The 24,358-nt window shown below is 41.4% G+C and overlaps 1 protein-coding gene across 5 annotated transcripts in view; it reads left to right on the top strand.

Moving 5' to 3' along the window:
• The window catches only part of LOC140194035 (putative Polycomb group protein ASXL2), a 196,661-nt gene that overhangs the window by 23,554 nt on the left and 148,749 nt on the right, over positions 1 to 24,358 (top strand). Inside the window, exon 2 of one of the 5 annotated variants that reach the window (XM_072251393.1) lies at positions 11,410 to 11,486. The exons of the other annotated variants lie outside the window; for them this stretch is intronic. The gene's annotated coding sequence lies outside the window, so the exon portion shown is untranslated. The remainder of the gene's footprint in view (positions 1 to 11,409; positions 11,487 to 24,358) is intronic. 5 annotated transcript variants of the gene reach the window in all.

The following is a 24,358-nucleotide window of genomic DNA, read 5'->3' as shown; positions in this document are numbered from 1 at the left end:
TTTTGCCATTAATACAATTTCCAAACCGTCTGCTTGTAAGTGAATGAGAGCTGGTATGGTTTGTCATTTCCCCAGTTGAAATGTAAAAGTTGAATTCTATAGCTTAGCAACCACACTTCAAGTCTTGATAATGCTTTGATTCAAACCAGCCATTTGACCTTGAGCTCCCTCTAAGTTCTCTTTTGGGACATGGGTTTTACAGTTCATTTCTCCATCTTGGCATGATTAAAGGCTGGAGGATTTGAGTGCCAAAATAACTTTTGTCCAGAATTTGATCCTTTGTGATTTGACTGTTGTCCATTCTTCTGCCCACACTGTTTCCCCCTTGACTCAGGGTCGTATGTGTTAATCATCTGGGTGGGAAATTTGGTCCTAACAGTCTCCTGTGTCACCATCCAGAATGCACAAGACAATGATAATCAGCATATGGCAGCAAATTTCCTCATTACATTTTGATCAACAGTGTACACTTGGCATTTTCCAGGAGCTTATGGATTCTGTGTGGTTGAAGGTTATGCATTCGATACCTCCTGAAGCAAGATCTACTGAAGTGGAAAAGCTGCTAGTTTCATAATTTCTTATTGTGTGTGCAGTTCCAAGACTGTTCCATGAATGATTAACTTGCTCATTCCAGCTGTGAGCCTTCCCTTTCCACATGCTACTAAATGTGTTCTGCTCAGAACTACAGTTCAAGCATTGTTGCAGCATGTCAGTGTTTATTAATTGGCAGGGACAATGCCTGAGGGTTTTTATATCTAACCTCCCATTCTTGATTGATGCCATATTCAGAAAATAACCATTATATAAGTGAACTTTATAACATCATTGCATACCAACACACACACACACACACACACACACACACACACACACACACACACACACACACACACACACGGGATTTTACACAATGGCTTTCATTCAACTCTCGAACAATTAAGAAGGGATTGGCTGTCAATCATTCTGAATATAATTACTAATGTAAGATAGGAGTACCACGGCAATTGGTACCACAGAGAATTTCCAGCAAGAATGTTGGCAGAGTGTTGAAAGCTAGATAAAGTGTTCCTGATGAGTTGCACAAGTCCACTTCCTGAGTGCTACACCTATAAACAATGATCAAAGTATTCAACAGTGAATTGTTTAATGCCAATCAGCTGGTTGATATTTAGAGAGGGTGTTCTTTGGAGCCTTCAGGTGAGAGTTTGCAAGTAATTTCAAGTGTAATTGCACTTTATTTAGGCTCCTTCATTTCTCCCAGAGGTGCAAACTTATCCCCCAAGTAAACTTTAAATTGAAGTTCTCTGTCTCTTTCACTGTATGATATACTCCATACTGTAAAGGTAGCACACTAGACCATCAGGCCAGTACCTGAACACTTTGAATGTCAATTAGAAATTGCTTATCGATGCATGCATCCTCTGCACCATCCCTTCTCAAAATAAACTGTGTCACTTAATAAAGTGAATGGTGTTAAAAGCAGCCAACATGGTCATTATATGGGTTTGTTTACATTTTTTGATGCTGTCAGTCAATGTCATCCAGCCGTCACTGTCCGTGAAATTGTGATGTATCCTGTCATTAAATCTGGGTGTTAAAGGAGCTTTCAAAATAAACATTCACAATCCACCAAGTCCTAATTTTGTGGCAATTGTATTTTGACATCCAGTTTCTTGGGAGTTGCTATAAAAATTTAAGATTCTTTTAAGCATTTAATATCTCAGTAAATTTTCTGTACAGCAGAAATCATGATTTGAAAGTTGATTGAAGTGAATTGAGTTGTGGAGTTAAAGTAGGAGACAGGTTTGTTAGCATGGGGATGTTGGGGTAGAATCTGCTTCAGTTAATAGGGATTTTCTAAAGAGTTAAAAATGTTCCAGGCCATTAAGTTTAAACTTTTAAGTTATAGGCGAGTTGTGTAGAATGGTGTTGTTCCTGCTTTGATCAATTTGAATTCATTTTTGGAAGCATTTTATGAATGGCTCTTGAAAATCTGGGGGAAGATGTAGTCTTTCATTTTTTCCAGGTATTTGTAATTCCTTTTCATGCTGAGGAACATCTTCCACAGGTGCTTATTGCTGACTGCTACACTGCCCAAGCAGCTATCTTTCATGTGTTGACTGAAACAGGGTTTCAAAGTAAGGCTGTGGAACTGGTGATAAGGAAAACTACAGCCAATTGCAAACATGTCTCTCCTTGCTTTAGTTTCTCCGTTTGTTGCCACTGTTTTAACCTGCCACACACCGAAGTCAAAATTTTCGCTTTCATTGAAGTTAGATGAAATCTGCATGTAGCAGTTAACAAAAAAAAGCAATTGATTCCTTTAGCATGCAGGAAATGCTGAACAACCTACTTGGGAAGAATTGAAATGCTCTAAGAATGCTGAGCTTTCAACAGGTTCCAGCCAGAATTACTTATTTCAGCTGTACAAATATTAAGCTTGACCATGAACCCTTAACCCTTAAAAAGGATGCAAACACAAAGAAGCAATTACTTTATCTTGTTGACTTAATGACTCAAATTATTGACCTCACTTGTCATTGCAATATTTTTATTTAGATCTCACCAATTTATATTGTCTCTGAGCAGTGCATTAATCATAGTGTTGCAAGTTTTCCATGATTCTATGTCTGTGCTGATAAATAATGTTGGATTTAAAACACATTAGCTGGACATTTGCCCTAATGTGGTAAATGTTAAATCACTACTTCCTGTGACTGAAGGCAACCTTTTCATAATAATCTATTGTGCCATTCAGTAATTTGGGCCAGTCTTAAATAACACAGACTTGTTCATTTGACAATGTTAAGGATATGATAATTAAATCATTCGATTCTCCATGGATGCTGCCAACTTTCCCATTTCAATTTAATTAATTTTAAAGCTTTGACAGCTTCACTGACAACAGAAAAGGCAAAATAACTTTACTCTATTTTCATTTCTAAACCATGTTTTTATTTGGGCCAAGAACTGAATTATTTGAAGCAGGATTATTTAAAACAGCAAAGTTCATGGGTTGAGGGTGTACCAGAGCTGCATTGAGCAAATGACACAGGTCAACTCCAGAAAGGCAAATGTGTTTAGCGTGCTTTGCTGCACGAAAGAGAGAAAAAAAATTTGAGGAAAACCAATGTGACAAGGAGGGGGTTGATTAGATTTTTTTGTAGTGTCGATGTATACATGCATGGTTCAGCGGCTCCTTTCAGTTGTTCTTCACCAGTTTGATACACAGGATTTGATCTTGTTAATATTTTAAAAAATAATTTAATTGATTTAAAATTTTTTTATGTGTTTTCCTGTCATAAGGATCTTGCATTGCCACTTGTTGGTGTCATGCTCCACTCAACAGATCCTGGTTGAGAAAAGTTAGTGTACTTGTGCAGATAACAGAAGGTGTGAAATGGATGTGCTGTTTTCACTTTATTTTCTTAATCCCTGGAGAGTATCCTGTCTACTCCACATGCAAATGTTGCATTGCCAGCTATTGGTCAAGGCATTCTAGTACTCAAGGGGTTGCAACTTTAATGTACCCGGAGCCACTGAATCTCTCTTAGTGTAAGCCACACCTCAAATGTTTACACGCAAAATGCCGAGGAAACTCAGCAAGTCAGCCAGCATTTATGGAGAGGAACAAACGGTTGATGTTTTGGGCAGAGACCTTCATTAGAACTGGGATCTTAGCAATCGTACCTTGAGTCAGAAGGTTGTAGATTCAATTCCTATTGCAGGATTTTGACCAAATCATCTGGACTGACTTTCCATGGCCTGTACTGAAACTGTATATTCAGTGAGATATCAATTAGGATCTCCTGTCCCTTTGGGTGGAAATAAAAGTTAACAGAACATTGCTTTGAAGAGAAGTGGTGAGCTAATTTGTCCTTCAAGTGTATTAAAAACTATCTATTTGTGAAATTCTGCTGTGGGCAATTTGACCTTTGTATGTCCAACCTAAGTGGCAGAACTCCAAAAGCAGGCTCAGGACACTTATAGATGCCCACAGGTTGTGACTGGTGATGTACAAATGCATCCTTCAATGAGCAGCTTTCTATCATACACAGTCTCTTAGAACAAATCAATTTTGGATCCAATTTACGAACTTGCCCTAACCTTTTGGACCAGCCTCACATTAGGGACGTACTGAAGTTATTAATGCACTTAAGAAAAGATGACACTACCATTGCTAACAAGAGAAGTCAAAGCCAATATAAAAGCCAAAGAGAGGGCATATAGTTGGGAAGTTAGAGGATTGGGAAGCTTTTAAAAACCAACAGAAGGCAACTAAAAAAAGTAATTCAAAAGGTAAAGATGGAATACGGTGGAGGCGGTAAAGATGGTGGTTGGTATCCATCTGCCTAGAGGGACAATGGGTGATGATCATCATCACAAGTCTAGGTGGAAGATATGGAATTCCTGAGATGCCCAGTTGTCAAGATCCCCCTCTTGGCCTCACTGGTGTAGTCCAAAGAAAAGCTTGTGAAGCAATGCATTTGGCACTAGTTTGGCTGCAGGAGCTGCCAGAAGGATGTTCACTGACGTCCAGCTGCCTTAAGGGCTGAACTCCAGATTTGCTGTCTGGGTTTACTCCTGCAGCCATTGTCCCTCCCGAGATTGCCCACAAAGCAGTGGGGCTATCTACTCATAGTTGGGGATCTGGTAGGCGGTAAGCATGAGTGCTATGTGTACAGGGCCAAACCTCCTCCCTGTCCTCTCGTTCACCCTGAGTCTGAAAGGAGTTCAGTTTCCGTGTGTCGCCAGCAAGGAGGCACTACGTGAAGCTTGCTGTAGGAGAGGCTCTGTACTGGCAGGAAGATACCTACACATTCACCTCTCCTTTTTGCAAGACTGTTAGCCAACGGTGGAAGCTCAATGTGAGAGCGCCAAGCACTACCCACTACACTACCACATAGATGCATCCCAACAACCATTTCAACATACAAAAGTAAGCTAGCCAATAATATTAAAGAGGATACCAAAAGTTTCTTCTGATACATAAAATGTAAAAGAGACGAGAGAGGATATCGGACTGCTGGAAAATAATGCTGGAGTGGTAGTAATGGGGGACAATGAAATGGCAGATGAAGTGAATAAGTATTTTGCATCAGTCTTCACAGTGGGAGACACTGGCGGATAGTGGAAGTTCCAAGTGTCAGTGGGCATGAAGTGTATGAGGTTACCATAACTACAGGGAAGCTTCTTGGGAAATTGAAAGGTCTGGAGGTAGATAGGTCACCTGGTCCAGATGCTGGACAGAGTTCTGAAAGAGGAGGCTGAAGAGATCGTGGAGGCATTAGTAACCCATAAGATATAGGAGCAGAAGTAGGCCATTCGGCCCATCAAGTCTTCTCTGCCATGTAATCATGGACTGATCCAATTCTTCCAGTTATCCCTACTCCCCTGCCTTCTCCCCATACCCTTTGATGCCCTGGCTAATCAAGAACCTATCTATCTCTGCCTTAAATACACCCAATGACTTGGCCTTCATAGCTGCTCGTGGCAACAAATTTCATAGATTTACCACCCTCTGACTTAAGTAGTTTCTCCGCATCTCTGTTCTAAATGGACGTCCTTCAATCCTGAAGTCATGCCCTCTTATCCTAGTCTCCCCTACCATGGGAAATAACTTTGCCATATCTAATCTGTTCAGGCCTTTTAACATTCAGAATGTTTCTATGAGATCCCCTCTCATTCTCCTGAACTCCAGAGAATATAGCCCAAGAGCTGCCAGATGTTCCTCATATGGTAACCCTTTCATTCCTGGAAGAATCTTTCAGGAATCACTTGTTTCTGGAATGGTTCTGGAAGACTGGAAAATTGCAAATGTCACTCTACTCTTGAAGAAGGGAGCGAGGCAGAAGAAAGAAAACTAGGCCAGTTAGTCAGTCCTCAGTGGATGGAAGTTATTGGAGCCGATTATTAATGATGAGGTCTCAGGGTTCTTGGAGGCACAAGATAAAGTAGGCCGCAGTCAACATGGTTGCCTCAAGGGATATCTTGCCTGACAAATTTGCTGGAATTCTTTGAAAAAATAACAAGCAGAATGGACAAGAAGAATCAGTTGATGTTGTGTACTTGGATTTTTGGAAGGCCTTTGACAAGGTGCCACACATGAGACTGCTTAACAAGCTATGAGCCCACGGTATTACAGTAAAGATTCTAGCATGGTAATGCAGTGGCTGATTGGTAAGAGGCAAAGAGTGGGAATAGAGGGAGTCTTTTCTGACTGGGTGCCGGTAACTAGTGGTGTTCCACAGGGTCTGTGTTGAGACCGATTCTTTTTACGTTATATCTCAATGATTTGGATGTTGGAATTGATGGCTTTGTTGCAAAGTTTGCAGACGATATGAAGGTAGGTGGAGGGGCGGGTAGTTTTGAGGAAGTAGAGTGGCTACAGAAGGACTTGGACAAATTAGGAGAATGGGCAAAGAAATGGCAGATTGAATACAGTGTCGGGAAGTATATGGTTATATACTTTGGTAGAAGAAATGAAAGGGTTGACTATTTTCTGAATGGAGAGAAAATTCAAAAACCTGAGGTGCAAGGGGACTTGGGAGTCAGTGTGTAGGATTCCCTAAAGGTTAATTTGCACGTTGAGTCTGTGGTGAGGAAGGCGAATGCAATGTTAGCTTTCATTTCAAGAGAACTAGAATATAAAAGCAAGGATGTAATGTTGAGACTATATAAAGCATTGGTGGGGTCTCACTTGGAGTATTGTGAGCAGCTTTGAGCTCCTTATCTCAGAAAGGATGTGCTGAAGCTGGAGAGGGTTCAAAGGAGGTTCACGAAAATGATTCCAGGATTGAATGGCCTCTCATATGAATAGCATTTGATGGCTCTGGGCCTGTATTCACTGGAATTCAGAAGAATGAGGGGTGACCTCATTGAAATGTATTGAATGGTGAAGGGTCTTGATAGAGTGAATGTGGAGGGGATGTTTCCTTTGGTAGGAGAGACTAAGACAAGAGAATACAGCCTCCGAATAGAGGGGTGTCCTTTTAGAACTGAGATGAGGAATTCTTTAGCCAGAGAGTGGCGAATGTATGCAGTTCTTTTCCACAGGCAGCTGTGGGGGCCAGGTCTTTATGTATATTTAAGGTGGAGGTTGATAGATTCTTGATTGTTCAGGGCATGAAGGGATATGGGGTGAATGCAGGGGATTGGGTTTGAGAGGAAAATTGGATTAGTCATGATGAAATGGCAGAACAGATAAGTTGGGCCAAATGGCCTAATTCTGCTCCTATATTTTATGGTCTTAATATCATTGGTATATGTTGTGAAATTTGTTAATTTTGTGGCAGCAGTACAATGAAGTACATGATAAATATAGAGAAAAAAATCTGAGATAACTTTATTGTATATATGTCAATTAAATAGTGACAGTAGCACAGAAAGGAAAGAAAAGAAATAAAAAAGTGGCGAGATATTTTTATGGGTTCAATGTCTGTTCAGAAATCAGATGGCAGATGGGAAGAAGCTGTTCCTGAATCGCTGATTCTGTGCCGTTAGGCTTTAGTACCTCCTTCCCAATGGTAGCAGCGAAGAGGGTATGTCCTGGGTGGTGGGGATCCTTAATGATGGACTCTACCTTCCTAAGACACCAGTCCTTGAAGATGTCTTGCATACTGTGGAGGCTGGTACCCATGATAGAACTGACCAACTTTACAAGTTTCTGTAACTTATTTTGAACTTGTGTAGTAGCCCCCCCCCCCCCCACCCCCCATGCCAGACGGTGACGCAGCCAGTTAGAATTCCCTCTACGGTACATTTGTAGAAGTTTTTGAGTGTTTTAGTTGACTAACCAAATCTCCTCAAACTCTTATTGAAATATAGCCTTTGTCTTGCCTTCTTTATAGCTGCATCCAGGTTAAGTCCTCAGAGATATCAACACTCAGAAACTTGAAATTGCTCACTCTCTCCACTTCTGATTCCTCTATGAGGATTGGTTTGTTTTCCTTTGTCTTCCCCTCCTGAAGTCCACAATTAGCTCTTTGGTCTTGCTGCCGTTCAGTGTGACATCAATTGGCTGGTATATCTGGCTCCTGTATACTCTTTTGTCACCATCTGTAATTCTGCCAACAATGGCTGTAAATTTATAAATGCTGTTTGAGCTGTGCGTAGCCACACAGTCATGGGTGTAGAGCAGTGGGCTAAGCACATATCCCTGTGGAGCATCAGTGTTAGTTGTCAAGGAGCTGAAGATGTTATTTCGAATCGACGCAGATTGTGGTCAGTGCTTTGAGTTTGTCTATTTTACAAGTTGAATTCCTTGTACTAAAATGATGCAATTAGCCTTTGTTTTCTTCCAACGATACTTATCCCTACACTACCAACTGGATTTAACCTTTTCTCCACTCGGTGACTGTACCTCCCCGTCTGAATATCTACTCTGAGCCCCATTCCTTTGTCAACTTGGGTTAAACCCTCCTCCAACTGCACCGGTGAACAGTAACTTGTAAACTGAGCTCTGACGAAGGGTCTCAGCCCAAAACATCATATTGGTATACAATTGACAGTTATCAATTTAACTGAATTCTTCAGTCTGTGCCTTGGACTGAAACAAAAATGATTTCGTAGTATTTCCCAGGTTGTCTGTTTTGTTTCCAGAAAAAAACTTGTCTCTCTTCTTAGTCCTGATATTTTTTTGGCATAATCAAGGATGCATACAAAGGGCCACACGGTGGCGTAGTGGTTAGCGCAATGCTATTACAGCTTGGGGCATTCGAATTCGAGTTCAATCCCAGCTTCCTCCGTAAGGAGTCTATATGTCTCCTGGTCTTAGCAAGTCCATTGGGCAGATTCTTCAGAGATTCTTGATTCGTCAGGGCATGAAGGGGCACAGGGAGAAGCCAGGAGATTGGGGCTGAGGGGGAATGGATCAGCCAAGATGAAATGGCGGAGCAGACTTGATGGCCTAATTCTATTTCTGTATTACGGTCTTCTATACTCCCCGTGGAATACATGTGTTTGTTTTCCCCCAGATCCTCTGGTTTCCTCCCAACAGTCCAAATACAGTGCCTACAAAAAGTATTCAGCCCCCTTGGAAATTTTCATGTCTTATTGCTTTACAGCATTGAATCACGGTGGATTTAATTTGGCTTTTTTTGACACAATCAACAGAAAAAGACTCATGTTAAAGTAAAATCAGATCTCTACAAAGTGATCTAAATTATTTGGAAATATAAAACACAAAATAACTGATTGCATAAGTCTTCACCCTCTTTAAGTCAGTATTTTAGCAGATGCACCTTTGGCAGCAATTACAGCCTTGAGTCTGTGTGAATAGGTCTCTATCAGCTTTGCACATCAGGACACTGCAATTTTTCCCTATTCTTGTTTGCTAAACGGTTAATGCTCTGTCAGGTTGCATGGGGATCGTGAGTGAGCAGCCCTTTTCAAATCCAGCCACAAATTTTCAATTGGATTGAGGTCTGGACTCTGACTTGGCCACTTCAGGACATTAACTTTGTTGTTTTAAAGCCATTCCTGTGTAGCTTTGGCTTTATGCTTGGGGTCATTGTCTTGCTGGAAAAGAAATGTTCTCCCAAGTCATAGTTCTCTTACAGACTAATCAGGTTTTCCTCCAGGATTTCCCTGTATTTTGCTGCATTCATTTTACCCTCTACATTCACAAGCCTTCCAGGGTCTGCTGCAGTGAAGCATCCCTACAGCATGATGCAGCCACCACTGTGCTTCACATTAAGGATGGTGTGGTTTTTGGTGATGTGCGGTGCTTGGCTTACACCAAACATAGCGCTTAGTCTGATGGCCAAAGAACTTCATTTTGGTTTCATCGGACTATAGAATTTTCTTCCAGCTGACTTAAGCTTAAGCTTCCAGCATACTCTAGCTGAGATTCTGTGTGAGTTTTTTCAACAGTGGCTTTCTCTTTGCCACTCTACCATAAAGCTGTGACTGGTGAAGCATCCGGGCAACAGTTGCATGTGCAGTCTTTCCTGTGGCAAGCACTGAAGCCTCTAACTCTTCCAGAGTTGTCATAAGTCTCTTGGTGGCTTCCCTCTCTAGTCCACTTCTTGTGCAGTCACTCAGTTTTTGAGGACAGCCTGCTCTAGACAGATTTACAGCTGTGCCATATTCTTTCCATTTCTTGATGATTGACTTAACTGTACTCCAAGGGATATCCAGTGAATTAGAAATTTTCTTGTATCCATCTCCTGACTCGTGTTTTTCAATAGCTTTTTTTGGGGAGTTGCTTGGAGCGTTCTTTTGTCTTCATGGTGTAGTTTTTGCCGGATACTGACTCACGAGCAGTTGGACCTTCCAGATAAAGTTGTATTTTTACTGCAGTCAATTGAAACACTTGACTGCATGCAGTGATTTCCATTTAATTAATTATGTGGCTTCTAAAACCAATTGGCTGCACCAGTGATGATTTGGTGTGTCATATTAAAGGGGGGGGGGAAATACTTATACAATAATTTTGTGTTTTAAAATTGTAATTAATTTAGATCACTTTGTAGAAATCTGTTTTCACTTTGACATGAAGGAGTCTTTTTCTGCTGATCAGTGTCAAACAAGCCAAATTAAATCACTTTAATCAATGCTGTAAAACAATAAGACATGAAAACTTCCAAAGAAGGTGAATACTTTTTATAGGCACTGTACATACCGGATAGGTTAATTGGTCATTCTAAATTGTACTGATTAGGTGAGGGTTAAATCAGCGGTTTCTGGGCAGTGTAGTTTGAACTACCAGAAGGTGCTACTCCACGCTGTATCTCTAATGAAATTAACAAAACCATGGTGCTTTTGGCATTTTAAAATTTTGTTTCTGATTTCCAGCATCTGCAATACTTTACTATTTTATCATTGGAAATACATTGATTTTTAAGTAATTCTGTATAACTGGTACTCTACCCAAATATCTATTTGTACAAGTTCTGTAACCAAATACTCAAAGCTTTTGTCTTGTGTATGGACTTGCATTGTTCATGCTTTTCATCAGGGCTCTGGGAAAATGAGTTTTTCTTTATTTAATCGTGGTCCCAGCCTGTAACAATTAAGTCTAATTTTTTTTGAAAAGAGATTTCCTTATACTGGCATTGCTTAGTTTTTCATGTATTACAGCTAGCCACCTTATTGTTGAGATTTTATTTGAGAGTTCAAGGTTATTTTCTGAAGCTGGGTAAGTAGAAAACCTGCATGTTAAATAGTTTTCCTGTACGGATAAAGTTGTACTTAATTTGTGTTGGTATGTTGACGGTGATGGACTTTATCGTATTAAATGTAAGTTGATTTGGTACCCGCTGTTTTTTCGTAAAGACAAATAATTTGCTCAATGTACTGTTAGCTTGGATAATTGTCAACTGATAAGCATAAAATTGGCAGAAAAGGCCTGTGACATCAAGTTTCCATTAAAATATACTATGTAATTCTTCTTTCTTTATTTTAAAGATTGACAATTTGCAGAGCTGGAAAATCAAGCAAACCCAGTCGCTGTTTTGAATTTCATATTGCCCACATTGAGAAGGGTGAGATGCCAAGAAATATTATCTAAAAACATTTTTATATGTTTATGTTTTTGAGGATTGTTTGAGTAAAGCAAATATTGCACGATTCTTGTTCACACTCAAGACTGAAGTAAAGATTGTGAGATTGAAGTAATAATTTGAAAGGACTTTAAAATAATATTCATTAGTCAACTATTTCTGTAAATGTAGTGACAAATACAAAGAAGTAACCAAAACTTCTCATGGGTCAAGGCTCCAGTGGTTAACAGATGTCTCAGTTGTTTTGCCAGCCAGTAGGAGTAAGTATGGGGATCCCTATATAAAAGGTCAAAATAGAAATGGATGCACAATAAAGATCTTCCATTGGGTAACTTTGTGCTTTTATATCTTCTCCTGTTCAGCATGCTCTCAAAGCCAAGTCAATGTTTCCTTTGTTTTGAGAAAGAAAACCAATGAATATGTAAATACTTTGGAGATTTCTGTAATTGCTCCAGTATGTGTTCCACTTGTTTGACCTCTTTTGGGGAGAGAGATGTGCTCAGTAAATGCACCGTTAAAATTGATGAATTGTAGTTTAAAAACTATGTTTTTTAATTGTGAGTACATGAGCGATGATGTATTTATGAGGCAGCTTTATAATGGGAAGTCTGGTAGGGTGGTTAATCTGCTCTTGGTTGCTTGTTCTTATCTCTATACTCTCATCAGGCCTACTGTCCATGAAGTGTGCCTGATAGTTTAAAATATTTTGTTTTAACAGTGTATCAATGGTAACCAAATCCTAGAAGGGGAATTCCTTCTCAACAACATAGGTCAAAGATCTCCTGTGACTACAGATACTCTAATCAATTTGGGGCTTTGGATTTATTTTCTGTCTGTAGAATTGATGTAAACAGAGTTTGTTTCTTTTTGCTTTTGGTAAATCTTCTGAATATGTACTTCTAAAGCACCATATCAAGTCTACAGTGACTGAAATTATCTCAGAAAAATACTCCTAGGTTGTAAAGGTATGAGCTGTAAATTGCTATAGAAGGATCTTTTTGACTTAGTCAAAAAGATAAGTTTTCTGTAGGTTTTTAAATGCAGAGACAATGGCATAGGGATTAATTTGCAGAGTGGAGGCAGGTGAAGATTAAAACAAAGAATGGAGTGAACTAGACACGCACACTCACATACGCACACTCACAGATGCACACGCATGTGCACACACAGTGCTGGAGGAACTCAGCAAGTCAGGCAGCATCTGTGGAAAGGAATAAAGAGTCAACATTTCGGGCCAAGACCCTTCATCAGAAGATGGTTTGAAACGTTCCTCTTCATAAATGGAGCAGAGATAGTTGTCTGAGATACACAAGAGAAATCATTGCATAGCCACAAACATTCCACCGATATCCCACCTCAAAGAGCCATCTAACCCTCTGTGAGGAACAACAGCTCTTAATCTGTCAGTGTATAAACCTGGTGCTCTGTTAGTAAATTGGGGAATTGAAGTAGAGCAAGTCTGAAACATAGATCAAGGGTTCACTATGTATCCACACACCAAAAATACTCTCAGTTTAAGATCAACAGCAGTGTATCATGGGGAGGTAAATATTGAGCTATTTGGAGTGGTGGTTCAGAACTTAGATTTTTCTTTTAAAGGCAAAGAGCAAGAAAATTCCATATTCTGAATCATTTGTATACAGTTGGCTAGGAAGAGCAGAGGGGAAGAGGGGATGGAAGTAGTGTTTCAGAGTCAAAGGGGCAGTAGTTTCAGCTGGAATGAATGTCTGACAAAGATTTCACAAACCTGGGAGTTTAAAGGTCTTGTTGTGGGAGTAATTTGTCTTTGTATGCTCAGTTACAGATGTGCAGTTGTTGTCTGTTGCTTGTATCTGCTTTTCCATATTTAAATTTATTGACTTGGGAGCCATTTGATTTGTTTACAGGTGTATAGGCAGTGTCTGAGGCACTGAATTTGACGAATTTCTATTTACGTTCCTTTGTTTTGTTGTGGATATAACCTGATTTCATTGTTCATTATGACAAGGCTGTTGTACACTTCTACCTTTTCCAAATTCTTACCTTGTAAAATGAATTTTATTCAAATTTATTAATTTTATTTTGGACTCCTAAAAATCTCTGGGCAGTTTGTAGCTGATTCACAATCAATGCATACCATTTCAACGAAGTCCCAGCATAGAAACTGGCCATTTACCCTAAGCAATTCATCTCTGCTTTTATCCTTCATTCAGCCACTTGACCAAATCTAACTACTCACTCCTTCCCTGCATTTCTTTTTCTTTCTCCTTCACCCCATCTAATTCCTTAACATTTCTTCTCGTTCACCTGATTGCCTTTATCCTTTCTCTCATCCCTTGCAACCTGTCATGTGAGTGCACCTTAGTTGGTTCTTTGTTCAGGGGGATGCTTGTACAGCTCCCTAATCAGATCCTTCAGAAGGTGTTCCCTTGGACCCTGTGGGAAGCTGGTACTGAAATTCCAGGAGCCCCAGCAGAGGTATTTAAAACATCTTTGGCCACAGGTGAGGTGCTGGAGGATTGGAGGATAGCCAATGTTGTTCCATTGTTTAAGGAAGTCTCTAAGAATAAGCCAGGAAATTATAGGCCAATGTGTAGGGCCTATCGGTAGTGGGAAAGTTATTGGAAGGTATTCCAAGGGACCAGATGTATAAACATTTAGATGGGCGTGGACTGATTAGAGATAGTCAACATGGCTTTGTGTGTGGCAAATCATGTCTAACCGATCTTGTGGAGTTTTTCGAAGATGTTACCAGGAAAGTTGATGAAGGCAAGACAAGGGATGTTGTCTACATGGACTTTAGCAAGGCCTTTGACAAGGTCCCCATGGCAGGTTGGTCAAGAAGGTGCAATTGCTTGACACTCAAGACATCGGCTTTGTGGGAGAAGGCTGTGTATTGAGTACAGGGAGTTGAGATGTTATGTTCAAATTGTATAAGTGGTTAGTGAGGCCTAATTTGGAGTGTGGTACCAGTTTTGGTCACCTACCTAAAGGATAGATGTAAATAAGATTGAAAGAGTGCAGAATATCTACAAGGATGTTGCCAGGACATGAAGAAAAGGTCGAATAGGTTAAGACTTTATTCCCTAGAATACAGAAGATTGAGGGGAGATTTGATAGTTATACAAAATTTTGAATGGTATAGATAGGGTAAATGCAAGCAGACTTTTTCTGCTAAAGTTGAGTGACACTATTAGTAGAGTCATCTGTTAAGGCTGAAAGATGAAATGTTGAAGGTGAGCATGAGGTGGAACCTCTTCACTCAGAGAGTGGTGAACGAGCTGCAGTGCAAGTGGTGGATTCTGGGTCAATTTCTTGACTTTTTTTCAGATAACTGGTGAAGAATGTAAAGGATTAATAGACAAATGAATGTCACGTCAGTGTTGACAGATAGTCAAGTGTAGTCATGCTTTCAGGTCGAACCATGTAATTTCATTAGTTCCATTTCCCTAATCATTTTCCTGAACTCTATTCTCTCTTACATAACAAGTCTCCATAGATTTTACCATTCACAATCACTTGGATTAATTTATGGCAGCCAATTTACCTGCCAACCTGCACATCTTTGGGATGTGTGAGGAAAGTGGAGCATCTTAGGGAAACCCCACGTGATTGTAGTGGGAACATGCAAACTCTGTATAGTTAGCACCAGAGGTCAAGATCAAATCCAAGTTACAGGAGCTGAGAGGCAACAGCACTGTTTGCTGTGTCACTGTGCTTTAAGTGCGGAGTAAGGAGCATTGGAAGGCTGGGAGATGCATGAGCTAATTATGAAGTCAAGCAGTAAAGATGCATGGAGTATGTGTTTTGGATGGCAGTGCACAACGCTTTACAGTACCAGTGACCCAGGATCAATTCATGCCGCTGACTGTAAGGAATTTGTACATTCTCCCTGATCATGTGGGTTTCCTCTGGGTGCTCCTGTTTCTTCTCACAGTCTAAAGACGTACCAGTTAGTAGTTTAGTCGGTCATTGTAAATTGTAAATTAGGCTAGGATTAAGTCAAGGGATTGCTTGGTGGCACGGCTTGAAGGCCTGAAAGGGCCAATTCCAAACTTTATCTCAATAAATAAAATAGAAATATCCTTTATTTTCTATGAGAATGGTTAATTTAAAAGTGAGTTATGCATAGGTCTTCTGTTCTGAGATAAGCACATGATAAGAAATAGAAGCAGAAGGCTATTTGGCCAAATGCATGCACCCCATTCAGCGAGATCATTGCTGATTTTTCACTTCAAATACTATTTTACTCTTTTTGGTTTATTTGGGGTTCTTTATTTTGTTTATTCTTTCCTTTTCCTTTCTGTATTAGCTTAAATGTTCATTACTGTTCTAGTCATACTCCCAGTGAGAATAATCATTGCCCCCTTGAATAGCACACATCTGTTTGTATGATTTGGCCTCTCTCTCCCAGTGATGATGTTAGTCTTTCAGGAATCTGAACTCTTGCCATCAGCACTGTTTATCCTCATGATGCCCTCTGTGGTAATATTGAGATGAATAAACTCTGGCTCTAAATTCTACTCGCTCCTCTTTATACGAAATCGCAACACAGAAGTCACGCCTTAGCTTTGGAGAAGAGCTATTGAATCAGTACTCTACTGCCGTCCCAATGACCTGCACAGGTTTTTTGTTTGCACATGTATATCCAATTTCTGTTTGTTTTTCTGGGTGATGTTACATGATCTAACATGCATGCTATGCTTTTTTTGTAAAGAAATTTAAAGAGAAAATGCTGGAAAGACTCAGCTGGTTAGGCAATGCGAAGGAACACAATGAACTTTATAGATTAAAGACTTTTGGTCAGACCTGTTCCGACATGGTATCTTTGATCTGAAATATTAAAGTTTTCCTGCTTCATTAAAGCTGCCTGACCTGTTGAGCGTTTCTTGCATTTCCTGCTATCATTTCTCACTTCCAATATATGGAGTTCTTTAAGATATATATATTTATTTCAAAGTTCCCTCATCTCTGATCTGCTCCTTTGCCAATTATTTTACTTTAGTGTCCTTTCATTATCAACGGTGCTGTTAGTAGAAATGATTTCCTCCTCTTTACTGTGTCAAAACCTCTCATGATAATGTGTACCTCTACCAGATTGTCTCTTAATCTTCTCCGTACAACCCCATTTTGTCCGGTCTGTCTTTTGACAATAAGTGAAACCTCCTGATCTTCATTCCATTCTGGAAAGTCTCCTTTGTCTCTTTTCATGGGTCATTATATTCTTGATGAAGCCATTGTGAGTGCTGAAGGACTGCAGTTGGAGTGGATAGATCCTTGCATGGGACTGTCTTTTTGTACAAGGGAGGATCGAATTGAGGTTTATAAAATCATGAGGTCCAAACAGTGTGAAGGAAAGGACTTAATATCTCTTATAGTAGCAGAGAGGTCATTAATTAGGGGGCATGGTGGTGGTGGAAAGGAGTTGACAAAAATATTTTTCACCGAAGTTTAGTGAACATGTGGATCTCACTGGTTTAAAAAGGGAATAGACATTGAAACCCTCAGCATTTTTAACTTGTAAGTGGATATGTACCTGCAGGACATAACCTAAAGATTTGTGAATGATGCTCGGATGTGTGCACCATCCCAGATTCAGTTATTATTTTAATTTAGCTTCATGATGACCTTGCTCTTGTATTTTTTGGTATTTTATTTACAAAGACAAGGATTCCAAATGCTGCTTTGAAAGCATTATCAGGTAGTCTTACCACCTGCAAAGTTTCAGCATAGCTTTGGCACGTCTCTCAAGGTCAGAAAGCAATTATAGGGGACTTTGACACGGATGTAATGTGAAATGAGGTTGGCCATAAATTATTCAATTTACCCACAGACAATTTAGAGAAATCTTTGCCAGACTTCTTTGTGCATATGATTTAATTATTTCTAAATTATTGATTTGGAAGACATTAAATAAATAATAATAATGTAGGTCATGTCCGGAATTTTTCTGGGTAGCGAATGACTTCCTCCCACGCCATTCTGACGTATTGGGAATTCGCGTACGAGGCAAGTTACAGCAGTGGTTTGCCATTGCCGTCTGCCGGGTGAGTTCTGTTTTCAAAGAGATCACCGGCTGTTAACCCCCACGGATGGAAAGCGTGCCGGGGGGAGTCGGCTGGATTTGAACTTCGGAATCTCCGCCCCACAGTCCAGCGCTGATGCCACTATGCCACCAGCTGGAAGACATTGACACTGTGCAATCAGATCACTGTATTTTGCCAATATGTTGTTGGAGCAGTTTTTTTTGATTGTTGTTTAAAATAAAGTGTAGTATAAAAGCAATTGCGAAATAGTGCATTGCATCAAATTAACTTTGAACGTGTATTTATATGTACATCATGCATGCACTTTGGAACTTCACAAGATTATATTATTTATTATACAGCACTTCATAATATTCCAATGCTAATATTTTTGACTATGCACGGAGAATTCAGTCTCAGTGACATGGACAGGCCCTAATACTCGAACACAAAAAGGAATATATTTCAAGTTTTTACATCACTGAGTACATTTTAATTCTGAACATTAAACCCCAAGGTACATAGACTTGCACAGAAGGCATCTCAAAGCTCTGGAGAAAAGCCAACAAGTTCACTCTCACTTCTACAAAATCTTCCAAATCCACTGGCAGAAGAAGTGAACCAACTTCAATGTCCTCTCACAGGTCAACATTGCTAGCACCGAGGTCCGTTTCTAGTACTTAGTCAGTTCCTTTGGGCAAGCCAAATTGATCCAATCCTTTAAACATGCAAAGCAGACAGAAGTTGCAAGGACATTTTCAAAGCTGCTTTGAAGAAGGGTAACTCCCTGCCAGCCTGAGGGAAACCCTGGCCCAGGACCTCCTGCACCGGGGAAGGAGCATTTGGAATGCCGCTGAATGCCTTGTCCAATTGTCAGGAGCGCGCAGCGGCTTAGCAAAAGTGGTGGAAAGAGTACATTGGCATCCACCTGCCCTGCCAAGCACTTTGTGCCTCATCTGTGCCTGTGTCTGAGTCTGCAGATTCTGCACTGGCCATATCAGACATCCAAGGATTGGAGTGGAAGCAAATTTATCCTCAATCTTGAGGGACTGGCTACAAAGGAGGACTGTTCTGTTAGTAAGTGGCCTGATCATTCCAGTCAGCAGCTCTGAAGTGTCCCCCCTCTAATTTGCAGTACACCTGTAAGCAAAATTAAATGCCAGCAATTTGTTTCCATCTCCTTCAGCGGAGAGAGAGCATCAGACATCAAGCGTATGGCTTGAGCCAAATTGCTAAAGGTTTAAAGAAACATCCATGTATCCAGGAGGCTTGCTGGTCTAATTTACCCTGTGGTTCTTTGCTATACCTATCATACTAAAGCCAATGTGCAGAAAGGATCTTGTGTGAAAAGACTATCACTTTTATTAATACACCCAAAATGATGAAGGGCCTCATCCTGAAACGTCTTTTCCGTAGACGCTGCCTGACCTGCTGAGTTCCTCCAGCATTGTGTGTGTACTGTATAACTTTGACTTTCAACATTTGCAGATTTTTTCTTGTTTGTGATATCCCTGCTATTCTTGGCTCCTCATGCTTGGCCCAGTTATGCTACAAGTTCTATTCGTACATGATCCTGGGGGGTCATGAATCAAAACACTATTGCGTTCCTCAGGGTGGGATTTCATTGCCAGACTACTGAAGGATACTTGCAGTACTCTCTGTACAGATTCTCCCACTTAGTTGTTGTGTGCCACAAGCTGTAAACCATCTTGCTGTAATGAGAGCAGAGTACAATATTTGGAGAGCAAAGGGGGTAGGTAGTAGGTGTCAATGAGGAGAGGATTTCTTAAATGCATAGTCAGGGTGCAAACACGATTTGTATGAGAATGCTCTTCCACTGGCTCGAGCATACACAGAGGGCAGTTCCTGTCAGATTGCCACCATTTGGAAGTCTCATTTTCCCCCTTTCATTACAAGTTTCTCAAAAAGCAACATGCTGACAAGAAAATGAGCAGCCAGGCACCTGCTATGGCTGCAAGACCATGTTGGGAGTTGTAAATGTTACAGCGTTGGGACTCAGCGTTCACAGTAAAGTTCATGAGAGAAGTTCTTATTTGCTTCAGCGGCACTGAATCCTCTCTGCTTGCATTTATGATTGAGTAAAAATACAACTTTATTATCTGACTAGCATTTTATTACAGCATCACTTGTAGTAACTTGGCAAGAATCACCTCTATTTCAACTTGGATGGAGTTATTGCTGTCCAGACCACTGTTTTTAAACTTCCTCCCCATCAGAAAGAAAAGCTTTAACATGTACCACCTAGGAAGACACAGATTGTTCTCATTTGGATAATTATTACATTTTAAAGAGAATTCCAAGTCTCTGATTATGCTCATTTAGCAATATATTTTCCCTTTAATGTGTGTTAATTAATTTAAGGAGCCAATATTTCCTTAAGCCCAGTGGAACCATTTCTACCAACAAGAGAAGGGGCAAAGGTGAGTTACTGGCGCCTTAATACCAGTTGCTTCAGGCAGATAGGACTCATCATCTGTAATTGGCAGCTCATCTCAGAAAAGGAAAGTTCCGATCTCAAAGCTCTGCTACCTTGTGGCTATACGCACTCATGGGGAAGGCTTCAGGAGTAAACCCTGAGGGGGGGAAAAATCCAGAGCTGGGGTCTCTAATGCAGTCCTACGTTGAGCTCAACGCTGATGGCAACTCCTGCGACACCAGTGGTGCCAGACTGTATTGGTCTCTGCTGTTTCTTTGGATTTATCACCTGCGTAGAGAGGAGAAGCCTGCTGCATGGGCATCAGCTTGCCTTCTATATTGGACTGCCCTTGTTTGCATACCAGCTTGTGTATCATTAGACATCTATTCGTGGTCAACCTCGACCAATAGGGGGCCTCGTATTACATTTGGAGTTTTCCCACAGCAGTGCTCAGCACCTCAAACCCTACAGTGGATTAGGAAGGCAGCACCTCAGCACCACTGGTGCTGACGCCTCCAGTACGGTGAGCACCCATGAGAAGATAAATGAGAAAAGCGAGAGGAAAACATTTCCTAGTTGCCATCCTTCTGTCAATGATTATTTTGGTGTCCTTCACTATACAAATCAGAATCACACTGGTTGATATCCTAAGTATTATGTACATACATTCAATGGCACAATTGTTAATTCATCACTTTATGCATTCCCTTAGTGCCTGTAGTACTATTACATGGCTCCTTCCCTCATACCTGATTGCTCCCTTGGAGTAGATGAGGACGTGGATGACTGTATGGGGTGATTACAAGGAAGTGACAAAATAAACTGATGAAGGTAGAGTGGTGGATGTAAAGTATATGAATTTTAGTAAGGCTTTTGACAAGATTCCCCATTGTAGGCACATCCAGAAAGTCATGATGCATGGGATCCATGGAAAATTGGTCATGGGGATTCAGAATTGGCTTGCCCACACAGGACAGCGGGTGGTGGTAGATGGAGCAGATTCTGCATGGAGGTTGGTGACTAGTGGTGTTCTGCAGGAATCTTTGTGCTGTTTAGAAATGACTTGGCTGAGGAAGGGAGAGTTGGGTTGGTAAGTTTGCAGATGACATGAACATGGGAGGTGTTATTAATCATGTAGAAGGCTGTCATAGGTTTTAATGAGATATAGACAGGATTCAAAGTTGGGCAGAGAAATGGCAGATTGTTCAGTGTTAAGTAATACACTTTCAAAGATCGAACGAAGACGGAGCACAGGATTAATGGCAAAATTCTTAGCAGTGTGGAGGGAGAGAGGGATCTTGAGGTCCAGATCCATAGATCCCTCAAATTTGCTGCACAAATTGATAGGGTTGTTAAGAAGGTGTATGGTGAGCTGACCTTCATTTGTCGGGACATTGAATCTTCGAGATGTAAGGTAATGTTGCAGCCTTATAAAAACATGGTTTGACCACACTTGGAGTAATACACACAAAATGCTGGAGCAACTCAGCAGGCCAGGCAGCACCTATGGAAAAGAGTAAGCAGTTAACGTTTAGGGCTGAGACCCTTCATCAGGACTGGGAAAAAAGAGGTAAGAAGTCAGACTAAGGAGGAGGGGGAGGAGGAGGAAGAAGTACAAGGTAGTAGATAATGAGTGAAACTGGGAGGGGTGAAATAAAGAGCTGGGAATTCTATTGGTGAAAGAGATGAAGGGCTGGAGTAGGAGTAATCTGATGGGAGAGGACAGAAAGCCATGGAAGAAAGGGAAGGGGAAGGAGCACCAGAAGAAGGTGATGGGCAGGTAAGAAGATAAGATGAGAGAGGGGAATGGTGGAGGGGAGTACTTAACAGAAATTTGAGAAATCGAGGTCTTGCCCTCAGGTTTGAGGCTACACAGATGGAATATAAGGTGTTGCTCCTCCATCCTGAGTGTGGCCTTATCACAGAAGTAAAGAAGGCCATGGACTGATGTCGGAAACTTAGAGTATTGTGTTCGGTTCTGGTCATCTCATTATAGGAAAGATGTGGAAGCTATAGAGAAGGCGCAAGGGAGATTTACCTGGATTAGAAGTTTAGGGGAGATATCATATGTTAGGGAAGAGGTTACAGAGAGAATGGTAGGTGCCTGGAATGCACTGCTGGGGGTGGTGGTTGAGACTGATACATTAGAGACATTTATATGTTGGTGCAATATTGTGGGTCCAACTATGTTTAATGAACAGCTCTGCGCTTGGATGACTTGACTTTGAACTGCATATACCTGAAACAGGATTTCCAGTATCTATTGCAGCTTGTTTTGCACTTACATTTGTCAGACAAGTGTATGTTCAAAATATGCCAGGTGAAGGTGCTCAAATGAGTTCTCCAGAGTAGACCTGGTGTGTGGCCTCACCTTACAGAAGCAAGTTGAAGAGCTTTGTTTTTACCAGTTTGGCTGGTGTACACCCATGTCTGGCGACTGAGCTTGTGCATCTCCTCCCTCTTCAACCGCTGTTCAAGAAGTGTCAGTGTCTGACCAGGTCAGTCAAGTGTTAGATATGGTCATTTCTATTTTCTGCAGGTTCACCAGTGGTCAATTGTGATCTCCTTACCCTGTGAAATAACCAAATGACAAATGTAAGGTCACAGTGAGGGGAGTGGCAGTGAGGATACAGTGAGGGGAGTGGCGGTGAGGAGGTGAGGTTACAGGGAGGGGAGTGGCGGTGAGGAGGTGAGGTTACAGTGAGGGGAGAGACAGTGAGGAGGTAGGGTTACAGGGAGGGGAGTGGCGGTGAGGAGGTGGGGTTGCAGTGAAGAGAGGCTGTGAGGAGGTAAGGTTACAGTGAGGAGAGAGGCTGTGAGGAGGTGAGGTCACAGGGAGGGGAGAGGAGGTGACGTTACAGTGAGGGGAGTGGTAGTGAGGAGGTAAGGTTACAGGGAGGGGAGAGGAGATGAGGTGAGGTTACAGGGAGGGGAGAGGAGATGAGGTGAGGTTACAGGGAGGGGAGAGGAGATGAGAAGGTGGGGTTACAGGGAGGGGAGAGGAGATGAGGTGAGGTTACAGGGAGGGGAGAGGAGAGGAGGAGGTGGGGGTTACAGTGAGGGGAGAGGAGATGAGAAGGTGAGGTTACAGTGAGGGGAGTGGCAGTGAGGAGGTGAGGTTACTGAGGGGAGAGGAGATGAGGAGGTTACAGTGAAGAGTGGCAGTGAGGAGGTGAGGTTACAGTGAGGGGAGTGGTGAGGAGGTGAGGTTACAGTGAGGGGAATGGTGAGGAGGTGAGGTTACAGTGAGGGGAGTGGTGGTGAGGAGGTGAGGTTAGTGGTGGTGAGGTGGGGGTTACAGTGGAGAGGAGATGAGGTGAGGTTACAGTGAGGGGAGTGGCAGTGAGGAGGTGAGGTTACTGAGGGGAGAGAAGGTGAAGTTACAGGGAGGGGAGAGGCGGTGAGGAGGTAGGGTCACGGAGGGGAGTGGTGGTGAGGAGGTGAGGTTACAGTGAGGGGAGAGGAGGTGAGGTTACAGTGAGGGGAGTGGCGGTGAGGAGGTGAGGTTACAGGGAGGGGAGAGGCGGTGAGGAGGTAGGGTCACAGGGAGGGGAGTGGCGGTGAGGAGGTGAGGTTGGCCGAGGGGAGAGGCAGCAAGCTGACAAGGAAAGGGCATGGTGAGTGGAGGGAGTAGGTCAGGAAGAGTACCTGTGAACTGACTGACAGTGTAGATTGGGTGATATCAAGGGAGGTAGGAAGGAGGACACTGCAAGGCTAAAATTACAGTTCAGTTGGATATTATGGAAAATCTATCACATAAGTTCTGCACTATAATGAATGTGACCACAGTGAGTGACTCTTGCATGGGATGTCTGTATTTTCAAAGCTCAGGGACCACCCTGTTTCGACAGATACCTGAAAAAAATTTCTGCCTGTTACGACAGCAGAGGGCAGAGTTGCATGGCATTGTAACATTATTTAAGCAGTTTTAAAAAATTTCTATGATGTTTGGTAAATTCGTTTTTATTTTTGTGAAGTGCGACAGCTTACGTTTGTTTTAGGGCAATAATCTCAGTTGTGTATGAAGAAAAATAGTGACGTGGAGTTTTGAAATGTTGCACAGTAGTAAGGTGTGGATATTTTTAAAAAGTTGAAATATACTTTATGTATGTAGAGGTTGTAAGCCGAAGATGAAATTTTCATGTTTTGCATCATTAAGTTGCGGTGCTTGCCAATAAAATGAGCTCATGTGAGCAAATATGTGAAACATAGTCTTCAAGATGGAAAATTCCAGTTTATGGAGTAGTTGTTCATCTCTGTGCGCTCGACAACTTTTGTGTGGTCAGTATATTGTAAATGGTGACTCATTTCTTTAGAAATGTTAGTTCCAGTGTGATGGCAACATTTTTAGTTTTTCGAGCAATAAAGTACAGTTAAACTGAATTTTGCTCACAAAGTAAAATAATAATGTT

Source organism: Mobula birostris, chromosome 2 (genome assembly GCF_030028105.1).
Source record: "Mobula birostris isolate sMobBir1 chromosome 2, sMobBir1.hap1, whole genome shotgun sequence".
Classification (NCBI taxonomy): Eukaryota; Metazoa; Chordata; class Chondrichthyes; order Myliobatiformes; family Myliobatidae; genus Mobula; species Mobula birostris.
The sequence above is the reverse complement of the archived record's forward strand: the minus strand, read 5'-3'. Positions and strand labels throughout refer to the sequence as shown.